Genomic DNA, 8,720 nt, shown 5'->3' with positions numbered 1-8,720 from the left:
GGGAGGATGGGGTGGTTGATGTTGGAGGTTGTGGGGGTAGAGGTGTTGAAGTTGAGATTGCTGGGAGAGTGGAAATGTTCCTTAAGGGTTGATTGTTGGCTATTGTACTAGTAGGCATTGATGAGGGGGTAGTTATTGCAGTGTTCGGAGCCGTGGTCAAAGGAGAGCTTGGGGTCAGGGAATCGGGTGGGTTTACATCGTTGGGGGTATTTGATAAAGGGGCGAGCCTCATTGCCCCTAATAGTGGGGATATGTTTTTATTACTGGCCATGGTAAGCCTGGATTATGTTGGGGATAAGAACAGTCCACCCCTCAGGGTCCCCTTGAGGGGTAAGGGCTGGGTAACTAAATCAGGGGAATACCGTGGCCATGGCTCCCTCAGGCCGTTCAGGACTGGCACAATGTCAGCCTTTCATCCTTTCAGCACGGCTCTCACACCTTAGGAGGTGGATAGCAGAAGGGTTTGGTGAAGGGACAGAAACGAAAAGTGGGAAGGAAAATAAAGACCATGCAAAATTAGTTGAGTCGAGGGCTGAGTCCCAAGGTTGGAGAGTTCCCATCATTGGGTCCCAGTCTCCGCCTCCTAAGCCCCCCCCCCCCCCACGACAGCAACGGGCAAGGGATTGGGGGGGAAAGTCTCCATAATGGTTAATGGTTAATGGTTAAAAGCAAGATAAATGTGCTATACATCTAAGGTCATGTAGCACTATGTTAATGTTAGGGAAGGGTGGTTGAGTTAGTGATTAGTTGTCTAAGCTGGGCAAAGGAATTGGTGAGTGAAAGGGTTAGGGTCGGTATGGTAGGAGTTAGATTAGATGAAGAATATGTATGCGTCTGAGGAAAAGAGAATAGATTGTTGAAGCAAAAAGTGTGGGATTCTGTAAGATGTCTGATAGGTTGGGAGGTCGGTGAAGAGGGGATAGTGGGGAAAGCAGAGGTACGAGTTGTTTCAAAACGTGGCACGGCAGTAGGATGTGTGGGATTGGAGGTCTGGTGGTGTGTATTGACTTTAGAGAGTTAATGAGTTACATAAGGGATTCACGTGCATAAGGAGGGAGTGGAAGGGATAGAGGGGATGGTGGGAGGGTTAATGTGGGCGGGGTTGGGGTCGGGGGGGAGGGCTGTGTTGGGAGGGGGTAGGAGGATAGGGTTTTAGGGGGGATATCGTTAGGAGGAGGATGGATATCAGCAGTTACTTTGGGGTGTGGAAGGAGCAGGAGTTGTAAGATTTGGAGGTTTTAGGTCAGTTTCATTAGGTAATCTTGAATATTTTCAATGGTTTCTCTTCTGAGTTGGTTCGGGAGTTTTGGGAGATAAAGGATTTCTTGTGAGGGGGGGGGGAAGAGAGGACTGGTGTCTCAAGCATAGGAGCAAAGGAAGGTGGAGGTGATTGTGTGGGTAGGGGAAGAGGGGGTGGAACGTTTTTTCTGTCTGTTACGGGTAGTGCGAGGAGGGAGAGGGGGAAAGGTGTTGGGGTTGTAGTGGTGATTGAAGTATCTGTAGTAGAGATTGGAGTGTCTGGATTTAGGATGGCAAAAGAGTTTGACTAGGGAAGGTTGGAGGTAGAAGAGGGGGGGTTAGATGTAGGGGGGGGGTTAGGAGAATTGGTAGAATGAGCAGTCTTACTGGAGTAAGGAGTAAGGGAGAAAAAACCCCGTCGACGTGCTTCTTGTCTGGCTTTACGTAGTGTGAGTCCAAGTTTGAATCTGAGAGTTGCTACCTCAGACTCAAATTATAGGTGGACAACCCTATAAAAAATATTATGGGGGCCGCCACAGTTTGGGACATGTGCGTGATTGTGCAGGGCAGTTAGATCGGGTATGGCCAGGGTTTGGGGACATAGTGGGCATCTGGCTGTGGAACGGCAATGTTTGGCTGGGTGTCCTAGACGCCAACAATTTTGGCACTGACGTGGAGGAGGTTGGTATGGACAAACAGGGAGGGATTCTCCTCCTATGTAGACGTTAAAGGGAAGGTCATGTCTACGGAAGGTTATTTTGGCTATGTTAGTGGGTTTCTTCGATGACCTCTGAGGGAATGAGTAGCATTGTACTGATGTTGCATCATAGTCTGTGAGACAGGCAAGTAGATCTTTTCCACAATCTGACCAATCTTTGTCATAGATTGGGCAATTTGCTGGGGAGATTGAAACTGTTCCCGGTGCAAGTATTGAGGGTTGGATGGGGATATGCAAGGATGGGGTTACATACAGGTCTGTTAGTTTTGTTAATGCTATAGCTTGGTTTTTGGATGTTACTGTGACAAGACGGGAGCCGTCGGGTCGGCTACAGAAAGAGACTTTACCTATTTGTTTTTGGGGAAAAATTTTTGGAAGAGAAGGGTGTTGTCAAGTAGGGAGCTGTGGGGGGGATCACGAAAAATCGGTCCCCTTTGGCTGACTGAAGAGGGTATTCAAAATTGTTGTAGAGATAGGGGGAGTAGAAGGGCGGGGGCGTGACGAAGATGGAGTAGTGTTAAGGGAGGTAGTGTTATGGGGGGTGGGCAATAAGGCTGTAAGTATTAATATGGGAGGATGGGGGGGGGTTGATGTTGGAGGTTGTGGGGGTAGAGGTTGTTGAAGTTGAGATTGCTGGGAGAGTGGAAATGTTCCTTAAGGGTTGATGTTGGCTACTGTACTAGTAGGCATGATGAGGGGTAGTTATTGCAGTGTTCGGAGCCGTGGTCAAAGGAGAGCCTGGGGTCAGGGAATCTGGTGGGTTTACATCGTTGGGGTATTTTATAAAGGGGCAAGCCTCATTGCCCCTAACAGTGGGGATAAGTTTTCATTACTGGCCATGGTAAGCCTGGATTATGTTGGGGATAAGAACAGTCCACCCCTCAGGGTCCCTTGAGGGGTAAGGGCTGGGTAACTAAATCAGGGGAATACCGTGGCCATGGCTCCCTCAGGCCGTTCAGGACTGGCACAATGTCAGCCTTTCATCCTTTCAGCACGGCTCTCACACCTTAGGAGGTGGATAGCAGAAGGGTTTGGTGAAGGGACAGAAACGAAAAGTGGGAAGGAAAATAAAGACCATGCAAAATTAGTTGAGTCGAGGGCTGAGTCCCAAGGTTGGGGAGTTCCCCATCATTGGGTCCCAGTCTCCGCCTCCTAAGCCCCCCCACGATAGCAACGGGCAAGGGATTGGGGGGGAAAGTCTCCATAAGAGAAAGTATGAAGTATGATTAAAGAAATTATCAGCCTCATTAAATGTTGCTGCTGGTTGCCAAATAAATAATGATTCTTACTGCTGTCCTTGCACATCTCCAAATCAAATTGCATCACCTCAACATGCAACTCCACTTAGGATATTGAGAAGCAACAAGGACTTTGAGCCTCAAAAAACAAATTACTGGGAAAATTCATGAAAAAGTAGGGACATTCAAGCCAATCATTTCTTTACAAAGGCAAAAAAGAAATCTCATTTAGCTGTGAATCTTTATTTTGAACTCTAAAAAGATGACACAGACACACACAAAACAAAGCAACTCCAGAACCTGCAACAGCTATATAGAAGAGGTAATCTTCAATATACACCACCTACTTGGTTTCCTACACCCCATTAGAGTATCTTTAGAAATAACCGGTCTGTCTGAAGAAAGAGGTACACTTTTCTGCATTATTGGGCAGAAACTTGCACATTTTAGTGAGGAAATAATTTAGACAATCACAAAATAAAATATTACCCCTGCACTGTAGAATTTTAACAAGTCAACTAACATGTAAGACAATATAATGTAATGTTCTACAAATGCCAAATGCTTTTTAAAAAGTATACATTTCAGTTTGGAAAACTATTTTTTAAAAGTTCTAGGGTCCCAAAATTTAAAAATCAACATGTGGAATAAAAGTCAAAGATTCTGCTGCATATAATTTATCATTCATCATGACTTTTACCTCCCTGTTTACTCACATGTATATATTTACACTAACATAAGTATATACTTATCTATCACTCACACAACTGTTAATCTTGAATACAACACTTTCATACATTAAAAATCTAAAACTTTTGTACAGAATTCTATTTGAAAACTTTTATCAGATTTAAGTAAGCGGACGTCTCAAATCAGAAAAATACATGTAATAATTCATCACCAAAATGTTGCATTCATGTACTCTTCGTCAGGCAAGCAATGAAAACTTCAGTGCTTGATCAAAATACAACAAAAGTTTTATATTAACAAAAAAATCTAATTACAAGTATGCAAATACACATCTATCAATTGCTCTGTGTGTGTATGTGCAATGTGTATGTGTACTGTATATGTGCTCAAAGAGAATAAGGGAAAATTCTTACAGGAAATCTTTGTTAAAGGTTAAGATGGAGGAGAGAAGAGAAAGAAAAGGAGGGGTAAAAGTCAGAGGCAAAGATGTATGATTACACACATACATTTATACATATATACATATACACATATCTATTGAAAGTTTCTAAGTCTCCCAGTATATACTACTGGGAATAAATCTAAGTGCACAGATACTTTGGGATGGTTTTTTGGGCCCAGGCTCCCCTAATACTGATACAATGTGCATGATCAGTGTTATAGTTTAAAGTAACCAGTTCTATAAAATAAAATGATTTTAAACATTTCGGGACCTAGTGAAGTTAACTCAAAGTCCAGAAGTGCTGAGCAATACTGATATTATAGTTAACATTTTTATGATTCATGACTTAGTTGATATATATGAAAAGTGGTACAGGAACAAAATCAAATTCTCAGTCACGTGCCCCAAACGCTGAAAAAACTTGACATGGACATGCGAAATGTATTAACTGGATTTTAAATTTGTAGGTCATCAACAGAAGCATGCCCTCAGCACTCATTGATCCTTCTGTGGCAGAAAGAGTAACATGTCCTCTTGGAAATGTGAGAAGACAGACTCTGGTGGAACAAAGTGGGCTTCACGGGAGTAACACCACTAGTTCAGCCATCACAGAGGCAACTACTCCTATGAACCTCCAACTGCCACTTTGTAACACTCCAGGTTTCAGGTGATATTTCAGAATCTGACCTGAGGATTCCTTAAGCAAGGTATGCTGTGGATTGTTTTTTTTGTAAGAAGTTATACCTGATCGTAAGTTTTACAAATAAAAATAATTCTCATACTATTGATTCTTCTATCCTATCCTACCCCATTAATTAAGTCACACTAAACATCAAAATTAAAAAAAAACTCTTAGGAACCTCAAACAAGCCAAGCTTGTAAACCTGCAAGATAATGTTTACAAAAATATCCCATAAACAATCTTTTAACAACAACCTTCATCTCATAGTTTATAACACTTGACCAAAAATTACAATCAAGTATCTCTCTTTTCATTCACATATACAAACATTACGCATTCATCTAAAAAAATTAGTAAGTTATCATGGAGAGATTTTGCAAGACCCGATAATACAAAACAAAAACATCTATATGACATAACCTAAAAATTGTTTTTTATCTGTATCTCAAGGATAAGTATTAAAAATAAGAAAACTGGAATCTAGTATTGGAATTCTTCTTTTTGCTCAACCATCTCAACCATCAAATCCAAATGAAAAGCCATCTATAATAAAAATCTCTTCATCTACATAAAATCATTTTAAAAAGAAATGCACAGTATTTAAAATATAATTACAAATAAATGCAAAATGATACAATTTGTTACTACAAAAAATATCCTATGTTAAATATACATATACAAAATAATTACAGATACATAGAATATTCTGAAAAATAAAGGGTTACTAGGAAAGTTAACAGCATCAAGAACAACTTTACACCTTACTGAACTCTCATGGATAAATTGGTACTATAAAGAAATTTGCCTGTTTTTATCTTAGTAACTTCCATCCATTTTATGCCTGATGCTTTTAGCTGCATTTTAGTCTTCTGTATCATCTACACAGCAGATACAAATGACAATGATTTTTAATATCATATTTCTCTAGTTACTTTTTTTTACAAGACACTCTGAATTCATACAAAATGCACTGGTACTTTAATCAATAAGTTTACATTGCTTCCAACAACAATTCTACAGAAATTATCTATACCTTCTCTACTTTACAGTTACTGATATTAAGGAAATGTGAAAGCAAATGATTGTATGACATAAGAATGTTCACAAAGCTAGATAGTGGATTGCAATCTAACCCTTACAGCACCATAAACACATTCAAATAAACAGAAATATAATATTATATATCCCAACTGCACCAAGAAAAATCCAGTTCCTTTCTACACAACATTCCCTTGTATAATATCACTGGAGTATCAAGTTACATAAAACAATATTATCAGTATATTCTACAGCATTTATATACTGTTCTTATGTACACACACACAGACACATGCACCAACGTATTGTTGAAAAGAGCTGACAGTGATTATAACTTTCGGTTGAGCTCTGTACACTTTGCAATATCAGCAATCAGGACTCTATTAAATGAACAATATAATAAAGGCATGTAAAACCTAAAAGATGTTTCAGGTTTAATTAACCCTTCTATTAACACAAGCTTGAGTCTTCTATCACTGATTTTGCAATTCTCACAGTCAACAGTAATGGACAGGGCAGAGCTTGTGGGATTCATACCTCTTGCAACAAACAACTTTTTTTTTTTTCTTTTTTTTTTTCTTTTTTTTTTCTTGAAATTTTCATACAATTAAGAAAACATTTACAGGAAATCTAAGAAAATGGGCCAATATTTCAAATCATGTACTATTTGCACATTTACCATTTTCAGGATCTATTCCAACACTTTGGAATTAAGATTACACTTCAATCATTATAATTTTCTTTACACAAAAATTACCTTTTATACTATGGCTCCCATTATGATTTTAAACAAAATATTCAAGAAATTCATTTTGAAATTGTGTAAATGAGGCAATTCACAAAAATGAGCATTAACCCTTTCCCGACGGGTGGCATGTATGGACATGCCATGGTGTATGTATGGCCATGTCATGAGTTTTTTTTGTTACAATTGCGGCAAAATAATATTTTTTTTGCCACTGAAAATGTGATTAAGTAGTTTTTAACACTTTTCCTAATTTTTTCTATACTATACATTTCATAAAGGCTTCTCGGGCTTCCGAGGTTAGCGCAAAAAAAAATCACGTCGGTAATCGACTACATTGGCCAGAGATACTATATTTAGTATTCACAAAGTGATGATGTAAAACCAAGTGAAAATACCAATATGTATTTTTTGAAAGAAAAAAAAAATCACTTATTTATAAAACACGAACATAAAAGTATTATCTATATGGAAGTGATAATATAAACCTGTTGAAACTAAAGTTTATCTTATAAATAACTTTTAAAAAACTACGGTTTCAACTCCATGCTATCACACACTGCTTATTTTATTTAGACTATAAAGTGAATAATGATCAACTATGAGTCTATATAACAAAATATTCTACAGTTCTGATTTATCGGGAAATATAGCAAATAGAGACTTTAGAAAATAATAATACTGAAAATATATGAGCCCCCGCAGCGGGCCCGGGCCACTATGAATACTACCCTCGGGAAAGGGTGTAACAAAAGGTACCAAGCAGAAAAAGTAAAATATTCATAAAATTTCTCATTCCAATGTCTCAACACTGTTATCATGCAAATAATCATTTTCTTAAACCATAACTCCCATTCTCCTTAAAAATTAGAATGTGTAGCTGTTACCTTAGGATTGGCCATATGTGAACCATATTATAAAAAAACAGACATCAACAAAGGTATTAGGACAAAACAACATCACATTCCACTGTTTATTAGTGACAGTGAAGCTTCCTCAAAAGTCTCGTTTCGATGTCTTACCACTGGTTCTCGGATTCTGCAAAGGAAAGATAATACTGTCACTACCAGCATATACTAGAATTTACAAAATACCTGCCCCACAATGATCATCATTCACGAAAATAAAGACTAAGGGAGAAGTAACAAGTGAACAAAAAGAAATAATATAATTATGTAACTTACAAGGTGATAGTGGAAGATGCCACTATATGCTGTATGAAAACAATAACTATCTGATAATCTTAAACATTTGAAAAGTAAGCAAAAGTGTGGACAGACTATTCATATGACAACCATGCACGCTTGTAACTAATAATCTCAACATGCAGAAAAATACAAAAGTCAAAGCATCATTACAGCTCATGCTATTTTAAAAGTTAATAAACGAATACAACAAAGAACAAGAAAATATATTCAGTTCATAACTGGTGTTCCATATTCAGTATTGTTCAAAAAAAAATTCACATGAGTTTAGTGTCCCACATGCTTGTGTTTACAATGTACTAAACACATTTTAATTCACACCTGCAGTATATGGGACCATGTCAGTTAGAGAAAGGGAGGAATAGATAAAGGGAGGACTAGAGAAAGGGAGGTAGAGGTAGAGGTAGAGGTAGAGGGAGAGGGAGAGGGAGAGGGAGAGGGAGAGGGAGAGGGAGGGAGAGGGAGAGGGAGGGGAAGGGGGAGGGGAAGGGGGAGGGGGAAGGGGGAGAGGGAGAGAGGGGGTTGAGGGGGAGAGGGGGTGAGGGGGAGAGGGAGAGAGGGGTGAGGGGGTGAGGGGGAGAGGGAGAGAGGGGGTGAGGGGGAGAGGGAGAGAGGGGGTGAGGGGGAGAGGGGGTGAGGGGGAGTGAGGGGAGGGGGGTGAGAGGGAGAGGGTAGTGAGGGAGAGATGGGGGAGAGGGAGAGATGGGGAGATGGAAAAGGGGA

The 8,720-nt window shown here is 39.5% G+C and overlaps 1 long non-coding RNA gene across 1 annotated transcript in view; it reads right to left on the bottom strand.

The window, feature by feature from the left end:
• Positions 1 to 7,751: 7,751 nt before the first annotated feature.
• Positions 7,752 to 8,720, bottom strand: part of LOC119569234 — a 9,793-nt gene continuing 8,824 nt past the window's right edge. Inside the window, exon 2 of the long non-coding RNA XR_005228235.1 lies at positions 7,752 to 7,830. This is a non-coding gene — a long non-coding RNA (uncharacterized LOC119569234). The remainder of the gene's footprint in view (positions 7,831 to 8,720) is intronic.

This window comes from Penaeus monodon, unplaced genomic scaffold (assembly GCF_015228065.2).
Source record: "Penaeus monodon isolate SGIC_2016 unplaced genomic scaffold, NSTDA_Pmon_1 PmonScaffold_1356, whole genome shotgun sequence".
Classification (NCBI taxonomy): domain Eukaryota; kingdom Metazoa; phylum Arthropoda; class Malacostraca; order Decapoda; family Penaeidae; genus Penaeus; species Penaeus monodon.
Note: the sequence above shows the minus strand (reverse complement) of the source record. Positions and strands in the feature narration are given on the sequence as shown.